Source organism: Anoplopoma fimbria, chromosome 6, assembly GCF_027596085.1.
Source record: "Anoplopoma fimbria isolate UVic2021 breed Golden Eagle Sablefish chromosome 6, Afim_UVic_2022, whole genome shotgun sequence".
Lineage (NCBI taxonomy): Eukaryota > Metazoa > Chordata > Actinopteri > Perciformes > Anoplopomatidae > Anoplopoma > Anoplopoma fimbria.
The window spans coordinates 6323997-6349940 of record NC_072454.1 but is presented as its reverse complement, the minus strand read 5'-3'; the positions used below and the strand labels follow the sequence as shown (position 1 = coordinate 6349940).

The 25944-nt window shown below is 40.3% G+C and overlaps 1 protein-coding gene across 1 annotated transcript in view; it reads left to right on the top strand.

The window, feature by feature from the left end:
* The first annotated feature begins 6367 nt into the window (after positions 1-6367).
* The window catches only part of LOC129092668 (spectrin beta chain, non-erythrocytic 1-like), a 118857-nt gene continuing 99280 nt past the window's right edge, over positions 6368-25944 (top strand). Inside the window, exon 1 of the mRNA XM_054600684.1 lies at positions 6368-6486. The gene's annotated coding sequence lies outside the window, so the exon portion shown is untranslated. The remainder of the gene's footprint in view (positions 6487-25944) is intronic.

Below are 25944 nucleotides of genomic sequence, written 5' to 3'. Positions count from 1 at the left end.
GGGATGTTTCATATGAAAAACATATTCAGGTGAGCTGCCACAAGTTTACCCATAAAAACATTTACATTTACATTTCCCTCCAAAGCTAAAACCACATGCTGCTGTTCCAGAGATCGTCACAGGCCTGATGCAGTCTGAGACAGTTCTGTCTTTTCCCAGCCTGATTTTTGCCCATAAATGCACCAAAATTACAAACCCTATAATCCTCCACCTCTGACAGCACTTCTCACACTTTCTGTTCGCTGCAAAATCTGGTGCAAATAATACAGCAAGAGATAATAATACAGCCGCCCACACACTCCCACTGTTGCTATGAGAGAGAGAGAGAATGAAACAGAGAGAGAGAGAATGAAACAGAAAGAGAGAGAGAGAGCCCACCCGAACACTTCAGAAAAAATCCACCGGCCTCGACCTCTTCTTCCTCCTCCTCCTCTTCCTCCGCCTCCTCCTTACCATGCAACACGTTTGGCATCCCATAGTGGTCCCCACGGAAACGCAACTATGTCTGGAAGTGTTTGTGAGAGAGATACAGAAAGACAAGAGAAGTTGACGCCTTCTCTTCTTCTCTCTTTAACCTTCTTCTCTTATATTTCCTCTCAAGTGTCCTCTCCTCCTCCCTAAACTTCTTCTTTCCGTCGCTCCTCCTCTCTTACCTCCTTCTTTCCTTCTCTCTCTAATCTCCTATTTCTCTCCTCTATCCATCTATTTTCTCTTTGAATATCTGCCCAGCACTTTAACTGCCCACACAATTAGTCTTATTCATCATGTTACACACACACACACACACACACACACACACACACACACACACACACACACACACACACACACACACACACACACACACACACACACACACACACACACACACACACACACACACACACACAAACACACCTGAGTGGGTGCTGACAACCAGCTGTTGCCAGGCAACATGTTGAAGTTGAGTCCAACTAGGCTGTGAAAGAATGACATTTAACACAAGAAACATCGTTTGTTCTGTTCTGTCCTATTCAAAGTCAGAGAACTTGAAGTGACAAAAGGAAACCAGCCAGCCCTTTATTTAAAAACTATTTGGATTATTGTTTAGACCAGTGGTTCTCAAATGGGGGTACGTGTACCCCTGGGGGTACGTGAAGGCACTCCAGGGGGTACGTAAGATTTTAATATAATAATTTAAATATATTTAAAATTAGCATCCATTCAAAAATCCTTTAAAAATAGCTATTTAATAAATATTCAATAAAATATAAGTGTAAGTTCATAAACTGAATTCAATGCAACAATGCAATCTTCAGTGTTGACAGTTTAATAAATCAGACATTGATGGCACAGCGCTGTGTATTACATCTTTTTTTCAACCAAAAATGCTTTGCGCTGGTTAGGGGGTACTTGGCTGAAAAAGTATTTCACAGGGGGTACATCACTGAAAAAAGGTTGAGAACCACTGGTTTAGACTACTGCTATCACAAAAAGGTTTTAGAAAAACACCCTGATGGGCTGTTAGACTGCTTTGAATGTAAAATAGACATCATATTTCTAAGGTTTCAGCAGCAAACTCTACTTAATGCAGGCTTCCCAGAGGCAGAACGGTGTGTTTTAAAAGGAACACCTTCTAATAAAAAGCACAATTATATCTAGATTGTCATTTTTTATTGCATGTTTGTTACATTGTTGGTTGGAGCCTGAGAAATTATCCAAAAACACTGCTTCACTGTACTTTTTTTGCATATGACAAACACAACAGCATCTGTTGAGTTGCCTATCAACAGCAGCTAACAGCTAATGATGCTAGTAGCGCTAACAGTGCAAACAATGGCAAAGGGTCTGACAGAGCTAACAGTTTTTACTTGAAGGGGCCTGGAGATTTATATGGCGATGACATCAGTAGGAACGATGTTATCAGATGTAACCGCCGTATGAGAGCAGCGCAGAGCAGCGTGAGCTAACAGCGGAGCATGCTAACATGCACTACAAGCAGCAAGGCCGTCAGCTATATCAGCGAAGTACATAGAAGCTCGAAAAAGCAACACACACAGAGGAAGAGAGACTTTATTCTCTGCTCAGCTGGAGATTTTAATTGTTTGCTGCAATAATAATTAAATGAATGCTCTGAATCCTGTATATTAGGGGGATTGTTCACTGACATAGTTAGGATTCCCATGAATATCCAGTGTGAATGTCATGGCAATGTGACCAGCATGTATTGGGATATCTCTATGTGCTGGACAGAGACCGACTCAGTGACCGACCCTGAACCTCAGGCCATACAATACAACAACAACAAAACATAGAAAGACGATTTAAGATCAAATTAAAAAACTAATATATATATATATATATACTGTAAATATATGTGTTGCATCCCAACATGCTGTGACCTTTGGCCTCTCTGTGGTGACTGAAGCTGATTAAAGTCAGAAAATGACATTCTACTCAGTTAACAGATAATGACCTCAGCTCTGCCCTCCTGCAGCTGCTGCGTGATGGGAATTACATCTGTGACCTTTGACCTTCTCCTTCCCATCCTGTGCTTCAAAACAAATATGGCTGCGGTCTGCTGGACATTTCTACATGGTGTCTGGTATCTGAGTGATAATCCCCAGCACAGCCACACACACACACACACACACACACACACACACACACACACACACACACACACACACACACACACACACACACACACACACACACACACACACACAAAGGCTGAGCAAACTGTGTGTTTTTGTGTATGTGTGTGTGTGTGTGTTTGACATTACAAGCCCAGAAAGACCTTCAAGGCCGGATCACATTCTGCCACGCACGCAGTGTTAGTGCACACACACTGCATTACATGACAGCACACTTGGATGTCCTTCATACCCAGAATGCATCGTTCTAAGTTTGTGTGTGTGTGTGTGTGTGTGTGTGTGTGTGTGTGTGTGTGTGTGTGTGTGTGTGTGTGTGTGTGTGTGTGTGTGTGTGTGTGTGTGTGTGTGTGTGTGAAGTCATGATTAGAAACTGACTGACAGCCACTATATATGTCATCTTATCTTATCATAACAAGATATGAGAGTTTAATTTGTCAGTTTTATATAAAAGGTTTTTTATTGAGAGTGGACCTACTCGTTTCCAGATAAATTGATTTAATGGTTTTATAATTGTATTACTCCCCTGAGCTCCTGAAAGTGCCTTTTTAAATTATTAAATCAAGTTTTTTTGGTCACATATACAATAATTCACAAAACAACATATGATGACATTCTTAGTTACCTATAGCTCCATAGCAAATCAAAAAATGTATAAATGTGTAAGTGAAAATTAATCGTTGCAGTAATTGTAAATGTGCCAGTGCATCATTGATACATATGTACTGGCTTTGCCCCAGCTTAAAAAAAAAGGCTGGATGGATCTATTTTAATCATATCTTAGACTCTTAACTGTGCAAATGAAGAATGAACATCTGAATGCAACCAAACATATCTATTCTGGCTTTTGCCACTCCTTTATCTATGACACGTGCAGAGATGTAAGGAAGCTGCACCACCTACACATTCTCATTTCATTTATTCTTAATAATTCTTAATTTATTATTTTCTTCCTCATGTATCTATCTTAGTTGCAGTTGGAGTGGGTGGGAGTTTGCTTCTGATGCATCCCAAAACATGACCTGACTTTGCTGCTCAACACTTTTACGTTGAAAATGTGTTAAAATAAGAAAATGAATCCAACAAACAGATACAAGAAGATACAAAATAAATAAATACAATACAATAGGACCCAGATGGCCTGAGGGAAGAAACTCCTCCTTATCCTCTCTGTTTTGGCATTATGCTAATTGTGTGGAAATTGATTCAAACAATACAACATCTTAGTAGGATTAAACCATTTATTTGTATTTGCATTTGCAGAAGTGACAGATGTCCTCATTAGTGTGTCCCAGTGAGCTCTGATAAACTTCCACATGGGTACTTACTGGATATATACATCACCTCTGTACATCTCGCAAGTCATGATTCTAGCTCTGATTGCAGGAAGTCCAACACGTAGTCTGTCTCTTGGTTGAGTCATGACCAGAATTAAAGACTATGGCCTTTTAATATAACACAGCGGCCATCTCAAGACAGACAATAAGCAAAAACATTTGACCTCTCAGCAAAATTTAGCACAGATTTAATCTTGAAACCTAGATATCTTTAGACCAGCATATCAACAAATCAGTGTTTAAATAAGTCCAGGTTATTTCTGCAGAAACAGTCTCCTTCCTTTTTCCTGTGGACAAACTATAAGGCAACTAAAACAATGTGAGAGTGAAGTGGACAAGTGGGGCTCATGTCTGATGATTCATCAGTGTGGGAGGTTTGTAGAGATGAGTGCTGGACAGAGAGCCGCAGGGTCTCAGCTGTCTGCTGGATGAAATGTGGGGATAAGAGCAGGGAGAGCATTGTGTCATTGGAAACTAAAACTCACTAAAACCACAGTTGTGAGATGTCAATACATTTGTTTTTACAAATTATTATGATATTTTCTTTTTATGTATTTATTCTGTTCTGTCTCACTCATCCCTAACTTTTCAGAGTCTGTTTGGCATCATTCACTCTCTGCAGACTCTCCCTCCTCCTCCTCCTCCTCCTCCTCCTCCTCCCTGCTGGCTGAATCTCCGCCTCTCACTGGAAGCGCTTCATATATATCCCTCTGCAGCCCAGAGGGGTGGAGACAACCCAGTAGAACCAATGGTATCCTTAAAATGCATTGTCACTTCAATTCATTCAGTGAAAGAGCAAGGAGATTCGAGCAAGTTAAGTTTTATTTTGTATGTATGTACCTCATCTGTAATAAACTTCCCCACTGGTATCCAACTTGTTCTTATTAAAAATATATATTTTATTCAACTGGAGAATCATTGCACACAGCAAAGAGTGCAGCTACTGATACAACAAAATGCAGTTAACCAGCAAAAAGCAGTAACGTGCAGAGTATATGTAAATAACTAATATCAGTAATACATAAAGATTAAGGACATCTGCTAGCCTGTACATCTCCCCTGTTAAAAGTTTAAACAAACATTCCAGTTAAGGTTAAATTATAAAAACATATTTCACATTAATTGACCTGAAATTGCTTTTACAAGTGAACAAAGAATTGCACGCAATTAAATGCAAATAGCTCATATGTGCATGGTGTTTAAAGAAGTATCTAAGTATATAAAATGCAATATCCCTCTTATTTATTCCACATGTTTATTATGTGATGGTCAATAAAGTTTCTCTGATTTTGACTAATATTTCATTGATAAACATTGCGAATTTAAGGATGGACTAATCTGTACTTTTAGCCATAAATGACTGTGTTATCAATAATACTATTAATAAACTTAATTTGTTTACTTATTATTATATTCCTTTATTGATCCCCATGGGGGGAATTCAAGTGTTGCAGCAGCTCAACTACACAGACACAGACAATAAATACACATACTATACAACTACACAGACAATAAATACACATACTATACAACTACACAGACAATAAATACACATACTATACAACTACACAGACAATAAATACACATACTATACAACTACACAGACAATAAATACACATACTATACAACTACACAGACAATAAATACACATACTATACAACTACACAGACAATAAATACACATACTATACAACTACACAGACAATAAATACACATACTATACAACTACACAGACACAGACAATAAATACACATACTATACAACTACACAGACACAGACAATAAATACACATACTATACAACTACACAGACAATAAATACACATACTATACAACTACACAGACAATAAATACACATACTATACAACTACACAGACAATAAATACACATACTATACAACTACACAGACAATAAATACACATACTATACAACTACACAGACAATAATACAACTACACATAAATACACATATACAACTACACAGACACAGACAATAAATACACATACTATACAACTACACAGACAATAAATACACATACTATACAACTACACAGACAATAAATACACATACTATACAACAAAATAAAGATAGTTATTGTCAAAGTGTCAAACTCCAAAGTGCTTTAAAACAAAAGACTGAATTGAAAACATTAAAGAAAATAATGAAAGTATTTTATATTATTATACTATCCTATCCTATCCTATGCATTACATAGAGTCAAATCATAAATAGAGATTAAACTGATAACTGGTTCATTGTGCACCGCCCGTCGGTGCTGTCTGGGTGTCTGAACCGAGCGCACCGGCGCTGCGGTCCGGGCCGTGCCGAGTCAGAGCGGCTCTGGAGGGGCGGGGTGAGGAAGAGGAGGAGGAGGAGGAGGAGGAGGATTGGTGGATTGGTGGATTTGAGGGCTCTCTTCTCCTGCGTTGTGTTTTTTTGTTGCTCCGAGCTCTCAGCAGTCCGTCCGGCGTCCGTCCTCCACTCCGACCGGGACTCCACTGCGCTGCTCCCGGCTACAGGTGAGTGAGCACCCGGGGAGGTGTGTGCTGCTTTCACCCCGCAGCGTGTTTTTATAAACCCCCTCTCCTCCTCCTCCTCCTCCTCCTCCTCTGCACGGATTTGTTTCATTGTGTCGGAGACGCATCCTCACATCCTCCACGACGCCTGTGCCGTGGATGTGGATGTGGATGTGCGTATTTGCGTATTTGCGCACAGATGTTTTGTGTCTCAGGTTTAATTGTTCAAACCTCCAATTAAACCCGCAAAACCCGTCGATGCGGTGCAGCAGCGGCGGGATGCGACCCTCTCTCCCCATCGTGTTGTTGAACTTGTGTGTGTGTGTGTGTGTGTGTGTGTGTGTGTGTGTGTGTGTGTGTGTGTGTGTGTGTGTGTGTGTGTGTGTGTGTGTGTGTGTGTGTGTGTGTGTGTGTTGGCTTTAGTGCGCCAGAGCTGCTGCGTGCTGCTGGTTGTTGTTGTTGTTTCTATGTAACTGATGGAGGATTTATGTCTTATCTCCCTGATGGAGATGGAGATTGTGATGGTGGTGGTGGTGTTGTTGGTGTTTCAGATGGTGGTGCAGGCGTGGTCTCCTCTGCTGACCTCCCTCAGAGCACCAAACACCAGAATATTCTCCTGGTTCTCCTCTGATGTTCCATGCAGGGACTCTGAGTCTCTGCAGTGACCTTCTCTGTACTTTATGTGCTATTTATTCCATCTCTCCCGTGCTCTCAAAGTGCATTTGTGCCATAAAACACTCACATTTATTCATCTCCTGTGACATATCTCTGTAGTTTTGTCATTTTGAAATGATGCCAGCATGATGTAGGACTCTTCATAGTTGTAAATAACAAGATGATGCAGATCTTTTGGTGGTTTTTGAATCTGTTTAGCTCCAGTATGAGTTGTTTTAATGTCCCTGCAGTGATTGGGCAGATTTTAAATGTGTTTTCTAGTTGTTCAGTGTGAACTCTGCTGCTATGAGGCGTTTTTATTTCATTTTTGCGCAGACCCTGTTTTAAATCCTGTAGAGCAATTATGTAATCAGATACAGGCTGGACTGCTGCTCTCTCTCCTCCCTCCCCTTCTCCATTTTCCTCTCCTCTCCCTTTTCTCCTAATCTTTCCTTCTCTCATTTGTCGCCAATTTTTTTTTCTCTTTCCACCCTGTTTACTCCTCATTTTCTGCCTCCGCCTGTCTTTTCCTTTTTTCTTTCCTCCACCCTTCCTTTCCTCCATACTGTTGCTTCCTAACCTCCTCCTCCTCCAGACTCCTCTCTCCTTTCTCCTCTACTTATCTCCTCTTTCTAACCTCAGATTTCCCCTTATCATCGTTTCCTCCCCTCTATGTTCTCTCGGCCTCCTCCCCCACCCTTCTCCTCTTATTGCTTTGATGCAGCAACTGGGAAACATTTGGCAACTTGTTGACTGGAGCCTTTAAAATGTCACAGTAGGGTGTCAAGTTGTTCTCATGTTCCTCGTCTGCTGCTGCTTTCACAACCGACCGCAGTAAAACTAGAATAGACTAATAAAGTTGAATCCCTTTTTGAATGTAAATCAGTGTTTTAGAAGGATTATTTGGATGGTAAAAATGTTAAGTTTCATTTGTTTTTTCAGTGTAATTGTTAGATTGGAAGCCCTGCCCCCCACATTGAGGTCAAAGGTCATCTGGGATTTGGAGCAGAAGGACAATGGTGGAGGTCAATGTTTCAGCCCCAAATATTTGTTTTCTATTCTTCTCTTTGCAGTTAAAAGAATAAGATCAAAAAAGTTACTTGGAAATTGTAGTTTTAAGCTTCTTCTGCCGTTTAAAAAAATATATATTTCAAAATAAAGTTGCGCCATTCTTCATCACTCACAATCACATTCGATATAGCAGATTGTCTTTTTTTTCATTCCACACTCTTGTCAAAACCGGTTGCCTACATTTCCCATAATGCAACTCCACTCTAGACATTTGGCTCTGAGATTAAGGCGTGCTATGCTAGTAGCTGCTAACGTAGCCTGGAGCCCATAGCCTGCAGCAGAGATGAGCAGCTGGTTGGCTCTCTTCTCTGTAACTCCACACCTCCAGAGTCTTCCACTTTTCAAACTTGTAGTCTTAAGACCCGACTGATGCTGACTCAAGTGACCTCACAGGAGGACATTCATCAGATTCACACAGCTCCTTCCTGAGACGCTAAAAGCTTTATAGTGCACTTAAAAACATTAAGCAGTAAAACTCCCCAACACCTTTTTAACTTTTACACTCGTACTGAAGCAGATTAAACAGTTTGCTTCACTGAAATGTTTTATTTTTAATCTTCCAACGTGACTGAATTCATAACTTGGATCCAAACTTTAAGCAATTTTCCGTATTCTCCTGTGCTGGATGAATTCATGGGGGGAAAAAAAGGGGAACCATCTTTTACTTTTCTAAAAATTGCTTATTTTTCCATGTGACGTTCGCATAGCGCAGTCCTGCTGTTTGTGTTTACAGGCCCGTAGAATGAAATGGAGCAAAGCCAAAAAATGGATGTGAAAGAGAACAGGGTGCAGTGGGGTTTATGGTAAACGTGGTTTTGATTTAGAGCCGCACTAAATGCTATACGCAGCAAACATTTTCTGGACCTGTTTCCTCAGATTTTTTAAGTGTTCCATTTGAAGCTGGTATTTTTTTTAATTTATTTTTTTTGCCTTCATCTGTCAAATGAAATTGAATTAAATGAATCAAATCATACCCAGTCAGTGAGTTTGTTTGTTTCCATCAGCGGGTTTGATGGAGATGTTTTGCTCATAAACGCTCAGCAGGGACGTTTTAAGTGAATTGATTCTCCTGCAGGAGACGTGAGCGGTGCTTCTGGCTGCATTTTGGCTCTCAGTCAGACTTTTTCTTTTTGTTCTTCGTACAATCACTGAATCCTCGACGGTGGTGATGAGGAAGCAGGTTATGTTCGGCCCATCCGGTATGATGCAGAGGGAGATCTGAGCTGCACATCATCATCGCTCTGCTGCAGCGCCTCAAATAGCAGGCGGCAGAGTCCCGAGCGTTCAGCCTCTTAATATCAGGCTGATATTAAAGCGAACTGCTCATGTCACATTTAGTCAGCTCTCTGGATGAGAGGAGGCCTTCAGGTCTCTACTGATTACATAACTAACTTCTCATAGGAGATACTGTCATACATCAGTACATGCATATAGAAAACAAATGTTTCTAAAAACTAAGCAAACAACTTAAGTGTTAGGTTCATATGAAAGACGTGAACTGCTGCTAGACAAAACTAACATTTTGATAAACTTTATTTTTATCTTGTTTTTCTTTTACTATGTCTCTTGTGTGCACTATACTCTATGCTGCTGTAATCCTGCAAATGTCCCCACTGCGGGACTAATAAAGGATTATCTTATCTTATCTTATCTTATCTTATCTTACACCTGTTGATTTATTCATTGATCTGATAGTTCCTGATTTCATTCATAATTTCTGTAGTTTTAAACGATGTCCTCGTACAGCTGCTTGTGTTGAGATTTTTAACTTCTGATAAATTTGGGCTTTGTTTGTTAAAAGAAAAAATGATTTTGTTGATTTTTAAAAAAAAATATTTCTTATAGTAAAGTGTCTTTGCACTAGTATTAAACTATACCCATTCCTGTTTGTTATTGTTGTTGAAATTAAGTGGATTATACGATTGATTACTTTTTGTTTCTGAAAGTTTTACTCGTGCCTGATGGGTTCAGACGGTTTCTCTTCTTCCTTTCTGTTCGTCTTGGCGATTCTCTTTTTGTCCCTCTTTGCTTTTCTTTCTCTTTTGGAGCTCGCTCCACCTCTCTTGTTTAAAAAACACTTCTGCTAGTGTGCGGCTGTATTAATGGGTGCAGAACACTGTTGACAGAGTGTGTGTCTCAGGCGTCTGCTTGCTTGCTGAGAGGGACGGGCGGTGGTCCGCTCTCATTGTCGGGAGCTGCAGTCATTTGATCAGAAACGCCATAAAGACAGAACATGTCTTTGATCCACCTCTGTGTACAGACGGAGGCAGTGTCCTCAAAACGGACTGAAGAGAACCACCGCGCACGTTTTGTCCAGTCATGGTGTAACCAAGGACACGATCAAAGACAGATATTTTTAGTGGAGCTTCAGCTATTCTATGTTTTTGACTCCAGTGGATATTAGTCCTGGGAAATACATGTTTTGGAGCTCTGATGTCTTGTTTTGTCCGACCAACAGTCCAAAACCCAAAGCTGTTTCAGTTGAGAAATATCAAATAAAACTTAAGAAAGGAACTGTTACTCGTATTATTGAGACGCTAAACTTAAATTGTTTATTCTTTTTGACAAATAAATGAATTGGTAATAATGAATGCAATATCAGAGTTTAGACACTCAATTGTGAATACGATTTGGCTGTTTTTGAGATTCTGAATTCTTTTTCTTTTTGAAAGTTTTCAGAATGAGTCTCATTGGTCAGAAAACTTTAAGTCGCTTTTGTGAAGAATACTTTTTTTAGGTTTTCACAAGGCGGCAACCTCAGTTTCTGAAAAGTGAAGCCAATATTGAAGTGCCTTCAAACTTTAAATCTCTTCTGTTCATGAAAGTTGATTATCACCTTTTGGTTGGCTAAGAGACTTGTTCAGTGTTTCCGTTGTACTTAGTTCCACCCTCTCATATCACGTAGCACAAAGCCAAGATGTGGTCTACCAAAAATCAAGATGGCGACGGCCATCAAAACCATAGTCCACAAACCAAAGGGTTTTTTATTTTATGTATCCTTAAATCATCTTGTGACTCCACAGATTCACCTTAAGACCTCTTAAATGGTTTGTAGTTAAAGAAAACCTGTAAAAGACATAAACTGAGAAAAGTTTGTAATCATGATTAGTATAGTTATTTAAACACCAACAAAAAGCAAAAGATCAGTGTTTGTTATTGATTACTCTCCAGGCTTCCTGATTTAATTGCCATTAACTGAAAACCGGGTTGAACTGACAGCTGGTCAGCGATGAAGACTACACTTACAAACGTGTATGAAGATAAAGATTTGGTGTGTTTTCCCTTTAAGACGGAGGGCTGTGAGTTGTATTTTCAGAAACGAGGCCAGTCGTCAGGGTTTCTGTCGCCCTCCTTCTGCTCCTCCTCTCCCACTGCAGACTCTCCCTTCTTCCTTCTCTCACCTTTATGTCTCCTTACCTTCATCCCGCCGTCCTTCCTCCTCCTCCTCAACTTACTTTACACCCTACTGCTGCTTTTTACTTTAATATTTTACTGCTGGCTTTTAATCTCCCCAACTCCTGTTTCTCCTACCTCCATCCTTTCCTCATCTCCTCAGTCTTCTTTCATCCTTCCATCCTCTCTATTTCCTCACCCTTTTCATCTTCTTTTCCTGTTTAAATGTACTTAACTGACATTTTGAAACACCTTTCGGGGATCTGACTCCAACCAGAATAAATCAATGCATTATTTAAAAAAATAAATAAAATTCTAAAATAATGTTGCTGAAAATGTTTGAAGGATTTAACTGTGACAGCAGACTGCTTGATTTATACCTCCGCCTTCATCTCCATCCCTCCTTCATGGATTTGAGGCTTAAACTATAAGCTGAAAGAGTTTGGCTGAAAGGAGGAGGAGAAAACTTCATCATGGGGTCCTGAGGATGAGGAGGGAGGCGACGGAGAGAGTTGGATGACGTGTGTGTGATAGAAGAGGAGGAAATCCAGTGAGGAAGTGGTCCATAGGGAGGAGGGAAGGGGTTAGTGGGAGGAGAGATACAAGGAGAACTCAGAAATCAGGTGCAAAAATGAACAATAGTGACGAAGAGGAGATGGGAGGTTTATTTGGGAGGAGGGGCAACAAATGTAGTCGTGATGGAGAGATGAAGAATGAGAGAGAGTTTAGAGGTGAAGCGATTTTAAAAAGAGAGCAGAGTGGGAGAGAAAGGAGGACAGGAGTTAAACTTACCAGCTGAGGAACATTCCCAGGGAGGAGAGAAAGAGGAGAGAGGGAGGAGAGAGGGAGGGAGGAATGTTCTGGAAAATGTCCAACAAAACACTGCAGGTTTTATCAAATACAAATCGGCTTGACGGTTCACTTACTGGATTATTCTGGAGCTCTTGACCGCATCGTTAGCCTTCATTAACAGATTCATTTTCAGAGTTCAAACTTCCCTTCATTGAGTGTCTTTAGGACTTCTTGTCCATGTTTTAGTGTGAATCAACTCGGTTTAAGTTATGTGTTTGTGTGAAGTTTTTAGAGTAAAGCATCACTTTAATACCAAAATGGAGGACAATTTGAAAAGATTTAGGGCCTTTTCACACCTGAAAGTTCAAACCAAGGTTCTTCATTTTTGTAACATTGTCTTCATTTGAACCAGTTAGTTTTCATCTACTCGGAATATTATTGAAAATTGTTTGAGTTTGTGAGAGTTTTCTCCATCTGACTCTGTATAAAGACGTTGGACCAAATGACACTTGGTCTCCTCCTCTTCCCATGTGCTACCTCCATTTTTTGGGGGGGATCCGAACCATCCAAACCAAATGTTTCTACGCTAGAAATGAGTTTTAGCGGGTTGAGGGGTCCCATTTCATCATTTCATCTAGAAATAGTTTCTAAGTGTTCTAACCGTCAGCTCAGTGAAAAGTCACCTCACAGCAACTAAGCTTTTTATTCTTTTACACTTTATTTTAACATGAAGCATTGATTTAAATGTTCTTGTGGAATGTATGGTAAGGTTGAAATGATATTTTTATTATATTAATAGTTTAAACTACTCTACTTTTTTAATCATCATTGTCTGCATGACTGCTCTTCTGTCTGAAACATTTGACGTTAAATACCAAAACACACACAACTAGTGACGTTTTGAGGGAAATGTATTGAGTCCCGGTAAACCGTCGCATCTTGAAACAAAACAAAAAAACGAATTAAGCTACTTGGTTGTAATGGGACAGCAGTCTCCTGGGTGAAAGCCTTGAGTTTCTGTTTTTTAAGGCCCATCCACCTCCCGACCTCCTACGCGGACTCTTTTAAAACTTATTTGTATGATTCGCCAGAAACAAATGTAATCCACGACAAAATACATTTCCCTCAAACATAATTCAAAGTGCAGTTTTGTAGTATGGGAATGTGTGGGAAGAGACAAAGCTGCACACACACACTCGCACACACACACTCGCACACCTAGATATCAGTGAAGCTTGGCATGTTTGAACTGTCTATTTGTGATTCTGCTTCCTTTCACCCGTGCGTCTTGTTTAAATAGCTCGGTTACTTCGGGGTGAGGAGGTTTAACCTCAGCAGGGGTCAAACACACACCAAACGGTTTCTTCTTTTCACACATTGAGCTTCATAAATCCTCCCTCAAGTGTTGAAAGCTGCTCAGATGCTGCAACTAAAACTCGCATCACGACCCTAAAATCTCACATGTTGAGGGATCGACGAGAGCAAGAAACACTTTGTGCCCTCGCTGGGATCAAACATTTCTTTAAAAGGTTCCAGAAACTGATCATGAAAGCTGCTTAGCTCATAAATGTTCATGTACATTTCCATCCAAATAATAAAAAAAAAAAAGATTAGCTGCAGTTACACACCCGCAATATCTCATGAATAGAAAATGTGAACAGAGTGTTTATGAACTCTGCGTTACTTTGCAGCAGGAAATAATTTTTCCATTTACATATTTCCTTGAAAGCTCAGAGGAGTGTTTTCTATCAGCCCAGCATCTTGTTTGAGTCTGATTCCTCTCTGACTTACTAACACTCTCCAAATGTCCGGTCCAATCAGAACACTCTGCAGTTTGAGCTGCTGCCTACTTAGTTTTACAGACGTCGGATGAGGCAGCAAAACCTCCCAGGAAGAGATCTGAAACGATCCAGAGAAAGTATTGATCGTAGCTGCATTATTCATGGAGGAATTGTCAGAAGAGCAATAGTATTGAAAGATGTCCATAAAGGTGTTTCCACTTTGACGTCTTGTTATGTCATCATAGTTTTACGATTGTTTTCTTGAATAATTGTTTTGACTGTCCATCACAATTTCTCACCGTACTCTTCAAATGTTTTGTTTCATCCGATCAGGAGGTCCAAACCCAAATATATTCAAATTTAAAACTAAACGGCCAGTTAATTAATCAACTTACTCATTATTATTTTTTATTTTGCAGTTAAAAACATCTAACTTTCCCCAAAGCTCCAGCCTGTCTCTTGTGAGGATTTGCGGTTTCCATTAGTTTTACATGATAATCAACATGATGGTAAATCAATAATTTATGGATTTTGGATTGTGAATTATTAATTATCAAACAATTAGTGATCATTTCCCCCTTTTGATTTTGTTTTCCAGTCCAGAAAAGCACAACTGAACATCCATCATTATTGAACAGTAACAGTTCATTTGGGCTCTAAATATTGAGTACCCCCTGCAGTCTACTCACAGGTTATATTAGAGGTTTAAACTGTGATTTGTCAGTCCATAGTATCTTAACCCCAGACTAACCATCTATTTCTATTGTGAAGTTTGAAGAAGAGCTTTGCTAAAACAACACACCTGTTTTTTAAATCTGCACACATTTTGATGCTTATCTTCCAGTTTCTTTAACCAATGACTGGTTATTTATTCTAAACTGTTGCTCTGAAGAATCTTTATCTCTTTCTGCTCTTTCTATTGTCAGTCTGGTTGAACTGTTGTACGCCGTTTTGTTCTCCATGTACAAAACAAATCCTTCATACAAAATAAAAATATATTTTTTTATAAAGGGGACTTTCTAAAACCTAAAAAGCTTGTTCTGAAAAATAAAGTAATATTCTCATCTGACCGTAACGAATCAGGCTTTTGAAGCAGAAGATTCTAAACTTTTGAACTGCAGTGTTTCTTACGCACGCACACACACACACACACGCACACACACACACACACACACACACACACAGTGGTTATAATCCAACAGTCACGTCCCTTCACTTAACACACTGAGACACGCGTGTGTGTGTGTGTTTGTTGGACCGCCATACTAATGTGACGTATTGTCCACATGTATTTACTTTGAATTGTCAGATGGGAAACACACGCACACAGTGATGCACTCTGCATTGACCTTCTGCAGAACTCCATTTCATTTTCATGTGGCCAAAGGCGTTTCTCTTTGACACACACACACACACACACACACACACACACACACACACACACACACACACACACACACACACACACACACACACACACACACTACGCTCACATTCCTGATAAATGAAATGTTCCAGCTTTCCAGATGTGGTCAGACGACACGCCACCATCTGTAGTGTGTGTGATGTGTGGTTTGGCATCCTGAAATGGCAGAAGCAGAGTTGTGTTGAGGTTTGCTGGTTCAAATCCAAGGATATATCTATATATCCTGCACACTCTGAAGGCGTTGCTGTGAAAGCGAGGGCGGGGTCGACAGGCAGACACTGGGAGGAAATGAGTGATTAGCTGTAACTGGGATGCTGAATCCAGACCTGCACACTGTCTGTTCTCTGGTGATCTGAGGCTGCGTTCACAGTCACACTGCTCAACAGAACTCCTCCTTCACTCCTCCACCTGTCATCAGTGTGAACGACAGACATCAGAATATGACTGAAAACTAGCCCCCCCATCCCTTTTGAACAGCAGATTTGACTATGCAAGTGGCTGCAAACCCAACGTGACTCACTGAGGTTTACTATCTAACTAGAAAGCATTAATCGAGAACCGTTCATCCGGTCTGATTCACACTTGGCAGCTATATTGCTGTGGACCAAAGGTCGTGCAATTTGGAAACTTGACATGTTCAATGTTAATGAGCTTTGCACGAACAACCAATTGGTTTGTGTGCATCAGCGGGGGGCGGGGCTTCAACGCTCCGGGGCTCATTGAGTGCAGTTCATTTTTTTTGCTTGATGCTGGATACACTGTTACAAACAAGCAATCGGCCATCTAACAGGCAATGCAGTAGTATTGATAATTGGGAAGTTCATTCTTGAACTTTGAAACAGTAGTCGCAAAAAAATCTAATTTAGTGTCTTGTCTAAGAGCTGCTTTTGATAATCCTTCTCTTGCTTTAGTCGTTTTTAAGTAAAAGTGCCAAACTTCTGCTAGTTCTAGCTTCTTGATTGGGAGGATTTGCTGCTGATTTTCACTTAAATATCATTGAAAACAGAGACTGTGTGTTTTTTGAACTGTTGGTTGAACAACACGAGACATTTGAAGAAATAAAATACTGTGATGGCCACTTTTCACAATTTTTGTACAGCCACAAATCTGAAACAAATCTATAAACACTGTCGTGGGTTTTTAGAGGAGATTTATCTGCTTTCTTACTGTATCAGCGAGTCTGTGGCCTGAAGTCTCTTTCCCACATGGATGTCATCATTTATGGGATGGGTTCAGGAGGTTTCCTGGAAAAATTCAGATCATATTTCACAGCAGGTCTTGACTTCAGCTGCTTTTTTTTTCTTTTTCTGTGTTGCTATGACGATAGAGGATTACATCACTGACCTCCGCCCGTCTCGTCTCCAGGGTAGAGGTGTAACACGCCCCCTGACATCATGTGTGTGTGTGTGTGTGTGTGTGGCACATGTGAGATTTTAACTGTTTTAATCATCATGTGACATTTTTTGGGGGGAGGAATTTCAATGTTTGCGAAAGAGAATTTGTGATTCATAAGTCATATTTGTATCTTAAAATATATTTTTTAAATGTACTTTATAATGAAATAATTAAGTTAGTAGATTTTGAGAGTAATAATTTTCTGTCTCTGAGCTGGGGCTTCAGATAAACAGCTGCAGACACACTGAGTGTGTGTGTGTGTGTGTGTGTGTGTGTGTGTGTGTGTGTGTGTGTGTGTGTGTGTGTGTGTGTGTGTGTGTGTGTGTGTGTGTGTGTGTGTGTGTGTGTGTGTGTGTGTGTGTGTGTGTGTGTGTGTGTGTGTGTGCATGTGCACGCAAAGGGATATAAAGGAGATTTACACCAGCGTGTTACTTACCCACAAATACTCGCTTACACATTTGGCATCATGGGAAATGAGTCTACTGCCATCAGACGTGGAAGGGGGAGGAGTTCCGTGTCCTTGACCTAATGCACATTCATAAGGATCCGTACACAAACACACAGCTCAGATCACGCTTACAGTTCATGTCCATGTCGTCCAGCTGCAGGACAATATTGAGATATTTAATGCTGGGTGTGATTTTTTTCTAACTGTCAAATCTTAGTCGTACCAAATAGTTGGAAGCTTCATTCATAGTGTAAACATTTAAATCAACATTTGAATGCTGTGCAGCTTTTGTTGTTGTTGTTGCATGTCTTTTCACGTGTTTTAAACCTGTTGTTTCTGCACGGTTGAAGATTAAGATTAATACAAATTTGGAATTGAATTAGTGCACTTTATAATATGTACAGTATAAAACCACAGCAGCAATGACAAAGGTAAAGAAAACAAATGAGGTCATCACAGGATACATCAGAATTCCAGGCTAAACGTTAGCCTAGTACATGCTAACAAACATCACATACTTAGTATAATTGTTAGCATGCTAACATGCAAAATATGACAATGGCTGTTGCATCAAATGCTAATGTATTAGAGCTGCTATATTTCTGTAAATAGATGCTACATTTCCCAGCATCCTCTTTGCTTCATCTTTCCCTTAACTTCCCGGGGTATTTTTGGGCTTACTGCGTGTTTGTTCAGACAGACAGGTGAGTCAGTGAGTCAGTGAGACAGGTGAGACAGGTGAGTCAGTGAGACAGGTGAGTCAGTGAGACAGGTGAGTGGTCAGCGGTCCTGAACCTGCTCTGTCGAGGAATGTGTTTGATCCCACTTTAACACTCTGATCAGGAAGATACAGACACTGGAACAAAAGAACTACAGTGACTGTGAACACACACACACACACACACACACACACACACACACACACACACACACACACACACACACACACACACACACACACATATATCCTGCGGAATAGATTAGATCTGACATCCCACAATGCACTGCAACAGGATTCTGGGTCGGATAGAGAGAGAGAGAGGCAGAGAGCCAGTGAAAGTGTCAACTGGCAGCTGGCCAGAGAGAGATGATGGGATGGATCACCATGACGACACATCCACTCTCCAATCTGGTGTGTGTGTGTTGTGTGTTGTGTGTGTTGTGTGTGTGGTATTATTTTAGGACTGAAGCTGCTGGGAGATGAAGTGCTGAACAAATTTTTCTTCATGCTAAAGATAATTTTCCAGGTCTTTAAGTTCAAATCTAAAAATGAATGAATGAATGAATTATTATCATGAACTCATGTGTTTACAAATGCTGCTAATACCTCACTAGTGGATCTACTTATGTTACTTTTACTGCTGTTATTAGTGAAACTACAATAAGTAGTTTATATTCTTTTATATATCACACAGTAGCAGTTTTAATTGATTAACAAGTAGAATGTAGCTATTTATATTCTACTGGGGTTGGTACATTAGAAAGAATCAATAACAAATGCGAGGCAGTTAAGTATCGATATTAACGATTAGCTGTCAGGAGGCCTAAGAGGCAGTAAAGCTCAGTGATATTGTTTTCTTATAGATCCCACAAGAAATAAGATCAGTGAAATGATTGTAATAGTTTAGTGTTGAATTTTTGATGCTTAACATTAATAGTCCATAATCATCATCAACCTTAGTTCTCATACAGGTTTTTCTTTCAAGACATGAAACTTATGATGCAGTGAGAAATTTAGTATAAATGGGGGAAAAAAATGTTTCAAAGAACAACTTCTCTTCTAATGAATATGTTGTTTTGGTTAGAGCAACAATTAAATATTCTGATCATCAATCCATCTGCTCATTATTTTATCCATGATTGGTTTTGTCTTTGAAATGTCAGAAAATAGTGAAAAATGGCCATTATAATTTTCCACAACTCAAGGTGACACATGTACAAATTGATAGTTTACCATCAGTGTAAAACCAAAATATATCCAATTTACTGTAATATATGAGGAAATAAACAAGAATTCATTATATACAAGGAAACTATTTATTGATTATCAACATAAGTGCAGTTTAAGTTTCTGTCTATAAACTCATCGTTGCCACTCTATTATTGTTTTGGCGTTGCCATTGTTGTATGACTGAATATGAAACAACACCCATCCAGCTGGCCAACGAATCGACTGTGAATGATTTCACTTCATACCAAAGATGGGAGAGCATGTATATCATATTACAATTAGCATTTGAGAAAGCCATCAGCTGGTAGGTGTAAAGAACTCGCTCTAGTTTCCTTCTCTGAAGAACAAATTGAGATTCTAGACACTTGAATGAATTTTTTGTCGCCACTAACGGGTTTAGTGTCCCATAACTGTACTTTTCGGCACAGAAATGTTACCCTCTAAATGAAAGAGTGGTTAGGTTTTGTGAGATATTGTCGTTGGGAGAGTTATTGGTGTAGATCACCAATCATAGGCAAGGAACAGAAAACAATGCAAAGGACAGACTGAGCAGAAATAAGAGAGAAGAGACGAGGCAGAAAAGTTTTGGTCTTGGAGTTTTACAAGCAGGGATGATCAGACGGTCATCTGAAGGGTGTGTGTGTATGTGAGGCGTGCAAAACACATCTGGACCCTGTTGGTCATGTGGTTTTGCTGGGTGTGTGTGTGTGAGAGAGATTAACCCTGGCCGTCATCGAAAATGATGACTGAGGAGGGATGAGGAAAGAGAGGGAATTAACAAGGACTCAAAGAAAAAGAAACTAGGGAAAAGAAGTGGAAAGAAAAGGTTGATTTGGAAGAAGATGTGGTGTTGATGAGATGGAAAAGGACTGGGTGAGTGCAGAGAGGACTGGGAGGGGGAGGGTGGAGCAAAAAGGGGGAAATTAAAGGAGGAAGGCTGGAGGTTAGAAAAGAAATTAGAGGCTGATCAAAGATTTAAGGAAGAAGTCAACAAGTCTTTCTTTCACCCCCTCTTTCTTGCCTTCCTCCTCCGCGCCTCCCTCAATTTTACTTTTCCCCCCCCACACTCCTCCTTGCCGCTGTCCCAGGAGCTCCACCCTCCTCCTCCTCCTCCTCCTCCTCCGTGATCCGCCCTGCTTCTATCAGAGAGTCTGGGAACAACCAGTCCTCCACAGACTGAACCCCCACCCAACACACACACACACACACACACACACACACACACACACACACACACACACACACACACACACACACACACACACACACACACACACACACACACACACACACTCTGTTTTTACTGCTCTGTAAAGCAGCAGTGGCCTCTGTCTGCTTTCTTGCTGCTTTCATGGCTGAATGTTAACTAAACTCCACCGACCGCATTAAAGGCTTCTTTCTGTGGAAATACTTTAATTTAAGATCAAGTTAAAGTTGTTATTTATGTCGGGTGTTTAGAGTTCCTGCAGTAAAAGTCACGTTCGTTATAGACAAAGTTAAGGAGTGGACATTTTGGGCCGTGAGTTAACCCTGAATCTACTGTGACAAAGCAAATGTAATCACGTTGACACAAAGCTCAAACCTTCACCCCTTTACATGAACACAAATGTTTAGCTATAAGAGAGGTGGAACACCTGACCTGAAACCAAGAGCACCTCCTCTAACATCATGAAACATTCATTAACTTCCATAAAACATTCACCACTAGGAAGATGGAGCAGAGGCACTATTAATACTCGTGTAGTGTACTAGTATCATAGTAGTAGAAGGTAAGGAAGTAGTATTTCTTTTTCAATATTGGGGGAAACAAAGGGCATATAAGCAGGGTTTGAGGGTTGAACCTATAATTTCCTGTTATGCACCACTTAATGGTGGAAATGTCGTCATATTCTTTTTCATAATAAAAGTCCACATTCTCATTTACATGTTAAGGGGCCGTGTCCCTTCCTGACATCTACGCCTAGTTGTATTTCTCAAAACAGGAAATGCCACACATTTAGTGAGTATGGCCAACAACATTACCCACTCAATTGATTAGGAGATGAGATCTGTCTAGATTAGGGTTATTTACCAGCTCGGCTCCATCGTTGCTTGTGGGAAACTTCGGCTAATGTTGCCAGTGTTTCATTTATTACTTTAATGATGCATAACGATCAAGTATATTTCTTCCTTTTTGTATGTATTTGTCTGTTACATTTAGTTTTACAACGTTAGAAAAGCAATGTTTAAGTAAAGCCTGATTTTAAAAAAATGTATCCCAGACAAACGGCTTATTAATTAAACACTGGTACCGGACTGGTACTTAGTTTGGGTTGATACCCAAAGACCAGGTATCTGTATCGGGATTAAAAGAGCAGAATAAATCTGTTAATGTACGTTTAATAACACGGAACACATGGATCATTTGATGTGAATATTAATCGTCAAGCTTTGTAGTGTAAAGTTACCTCGAAGCTTCGTCTGCGTTTCTGGTTTTAAGAAGTTTGCGTTTCTCTTGTTTTAAAATGGTGGATCTTGTGTTTTGAACCAGAATGTCCTGCCTGGGCTCCTGTAGCTGTCCTGTCATGTTTGTGTTCTGGTAATCGGCTCTGATCTCTGCAGTAAACACTCGTCCTCCTCCTCAGAAAGACGTCTGAAGAGTCCTCTTGACCTTCGCTGTTTATCTCGAGTGCTTCACTCCTCCTCCTCCTGTCTGATCCCTCGTTCCTTTACTTCCTCCTCACATTCCTTCACTTCATCTTTCCTCATGCATTCCCTCGCTAATGTGTTTCATCTCTTTACTTCCTTTCATGTAGCCCATTTCATCTTCCTCTTCCTCTGTAGATCCATCTCTTCTTATTCTTTTTTTTTCTTCATTTTTTCTTCTTCTCTGATCTCATCCCTGTTTTATTTTCTTGTTTTTAAACAATTTTACCACTTGTAGTGCTTGTGAAGAGATGCATTCTGGGTAATGCAGGTCTAATAATGTTATATATATATATATATACCCATTAGAGGGCCATACAGTGACAAATGGAGTATTATGGTTTTTAGCAGTTCTGCTTGGCTTTAACTGGCCTCTACTCATTTAAACTGGTCTGAAATAGATGTGTACTGGTTTGTATTGATAAAAGTGGTGCATGCTGGTCCGTACTGGTTTTCTATAGGTTAGGTCTGGTCTTCGTTGGCTCTTGATGGTGTGATTGGCTCTGTTCAGTGTCGGGTTTGTGATACAGAGATAGTGCTCTGAAAGGAGGTTGTCTGCTCCCAGTGGAGCCACCATTAAACCTCCTCCTCTCCTTCATCACTGCTCCTCCTCCTCTTCCATTTACCTCAAACTCTTTCACCGGCCACAAAATGTCCGTCTCCTCCGTGTGTGTGTGTGTGTGTGTTCAGGTGTGTGTGTGCGTGTGTGTGTGTGTGTGTGTGTGTGTGTGTGTGTGTGTGTGTGTGTGTGTGTGTGTGTGTGTGTGTGTGTGTGTGTGTGTGTGTGTGTGTGACGCCCACTCCGTGATCGTCATTATACTCGTTTCAGTGATTCGAGGAATCTGATCATTTCTCCCTCTGCATCTGTTACTATGTGTATTCTTGTTTCCTCTATGTAGAGATGCAGAGTGTAAGGGTGTGGCAAGCTGGACTTTTTATTAACTGTTACTACCATCTTTTTCCAACCTTTACCCTATTTTAGTTTGCATGCACACATGTTAAAGAAAGTTACTTAAAGTAAGACTTATAATTTGCTTGATAACCTTGAGAATCTAGCATCATTAGTTTGATTTGTAAACTAAAAACCCAGCCCTGTTCTGCCTGCTTTTATTAGTAAAGTCAGCAACACTGACAGTGACACTGAGAATTTTAACAAATATAACAAGAAATGTTTGCGAATAAGATTAACTATTCTATCTTTAAAAAAACGTTTTGATCGAGTGTGATTTGAAGTCATTTACGATGTTCCTCCCTGTTGATAGGGATGGTATTTTCATATTGCATTTAAGGCAGGGTGTCTTTTTTTTAAATGTTTTGAGACTTTTGTCAATAATATGATACTTGAGTTTTGCTCATTGACGCAGGTTAGAATAAAATAAACACCGTGTTCAAAACTATTAAATATCCAAAATGAGTTAAGATTCAACAGCAAATTGTTCTTAATCACAGCTTGCCTAGGAATTGTTCACTTCTAGAATCTGGGGAATTGTAGGACGGCTGTGGCTCAGCGGGTGGAGACGGTCGTCTTTAAATCACGAGGCTGACGGTTCGATCGGCAGCTCACGCTGTCTGGATGTCGAAGTGTCCTTGAACGAGACACTTAACCCATCGCTCCTCCCCGGGTGATTTACAGCATCCCGCTTCTCCTAATGCTTAGGATGGGTTAAACGCAGAGGTCTAATTTCATCTACGTATGTGACAAGTTAAGTTTAAGAATGATGATATGATTATCACAATATTATTCTGCCCTTGGTAAATAACCATATTGAATTATTGCCCATTGTATTGAGATATTGAGAAATATAAGCAATATACAGTACCAGTCAAAAGTTTGGACACACCTTCTCATTCAATGGTTTTTCTTTATTTTTATTTTTCTCTACATTGTAGATTAATATTGAAGACATCCAAACTATGAAGGAACACATATGGAATTATGTGGTAAACAAACAAATGCTCAACAAACCAGAATATGTTTTATATTTTAGATTCTTCAAAGTAGTTGAATGAGAAGGTGTCCAAACTTTTGACTGGTACTGTATATTTTTATTTAACGTTGTTTTAATATACGTCCCAGTTGTCTCAGAGATCACATGTTCTTTATGTTTCTCCTTCACGACTGCAGTGGGTTAAACTGACAGACTCTCAGACCCGTGACCTTTAACCTGGATCTTCCTGATGGGTCTGGTTCATGGAAAGTTCAGGTTCTCCCATTAAAGTGTTTCTTTCTGTCTGAAGGTCACGGATTCACGCTGGAAAACAGACAGTAATGAGGGGAGAGAAAAGGCTTCTTTATCTGCCGGGCAAATTACAGTTTAACTTCATTAAAATGACTCATGAGATTTCATGAGAAGCCGATCTTCGTTTTCCCCCCCGACTCTCGCTCCCTCAATGTGTTGTTGTGAGTGTCCAACGTTCCCAGGCGTCCGGACCGACAATCGGCCCATCTGTCTGCTCGCACAGACACAGTGGCCATTCAGAAAATGGATATGAGGGAATAATTGTGCTGTTTATCTGAGAATATCACATTTATCCTGGAGCCATTTGGCTGCTGAGTTTCGGCTAGTGTGTGGGACTTTACGGCATGCGAGGAAGGGTCGACCATCTGATCTCAGGAGGGCAGTATCAAAAGAGGAAAAAAATCTGACTTTTGTCCGCCGTGGCCACAGATGACCTCAAACGCACCACCCTACCACGTCGCACGGACCTTTTTGGTGTCAGTTATAAATAAAGAAATCTTCCTAGAGATCATGCTCGCACTGAGACTTTGTTAAAATACACAAACTCCTCCGAATAAAGATCTCTGGGATTTCCACTTAAAGCTCTGAAAGATTCGTCCATCTGCAAGTTCTGCAGGATTTAAAAACCCAGCGGGCTGCTGTCGGAGGCTGAGTCCTCCGTCTCATTCATCTGTGTCCTCCACCCGTCTGCCGGTGCAGAGGGTGGGGAGGGCTGTTTGTTTGAACAGGGGGAGAGCTGCCAGGCAGGGAGGCTGTGTTTTTTTTTTTTTTTTTTTTGGCCGCAGGCTTCGGTTGCATAATGGCAGGAAAGCAGTGGGAAGAGTTTGGACTGGGAACGCAGGGGAGGAAAGGGGGAGATTGTGAGAAAGGGGATGACGAGGAGGTCAGTTTTTAAGTTTAAACTCTGCAGTGAAACCTGTGATTTTCTGTCCCTCATTACTTTAAGTAGACCAGGACTTGGGACAATAAATCCTGGATGGTTCGGTTTGCTGGGTTCACTGGTTTAAAGTGGCTTTCAGTAATCGGCCTCTAATCTTCTTATCGGCGTATTTAGATGGAAAGTGAATACTTAAGATTCTTTTTTTACATGTCCAGTATTTAAGTGAAATGATAGGTCTGGGTAAATAAAAGTAAATATTTAAGGATTCCTCACATTCTCAGTTACACACGGGCAGATTTGTCAAACTGTCCAAACTGTAGCTTCCAGGTGTTTTGACAGCTCAGACTCTCAGGAGGTGTAGATGTTGAATACTAGACAGTCTTTATCGGTAAACTCTTGGCAGGATGAAAAATGTTCCGGTTTTATCAGAAACGACTGCAGTAGATGAACGTTTATCCTTGAAGATGGACAGAGGGCTTTTTTTTACAGCTTTTTTCTAGGCTTGAGTTCAGTGTATTGCATGTAAAGCTGGCGTCTCACTTGATTTATTCCCTCAGTAAACATTGTAAACATGAGTTTATGGTCTCAATCGCTAGTTTGAAGTCTTCTTCAATACAGCATGATGTTCATTTAGTAAGTTATGGTCATATTCAGAGTAAAATAGACCATAAAGCAGGGTATGCTTTAGGGCGGGGCTACCTTTTGATTGACAGGTTGCTACCATATCGTTGTCATTGTTTGCGTC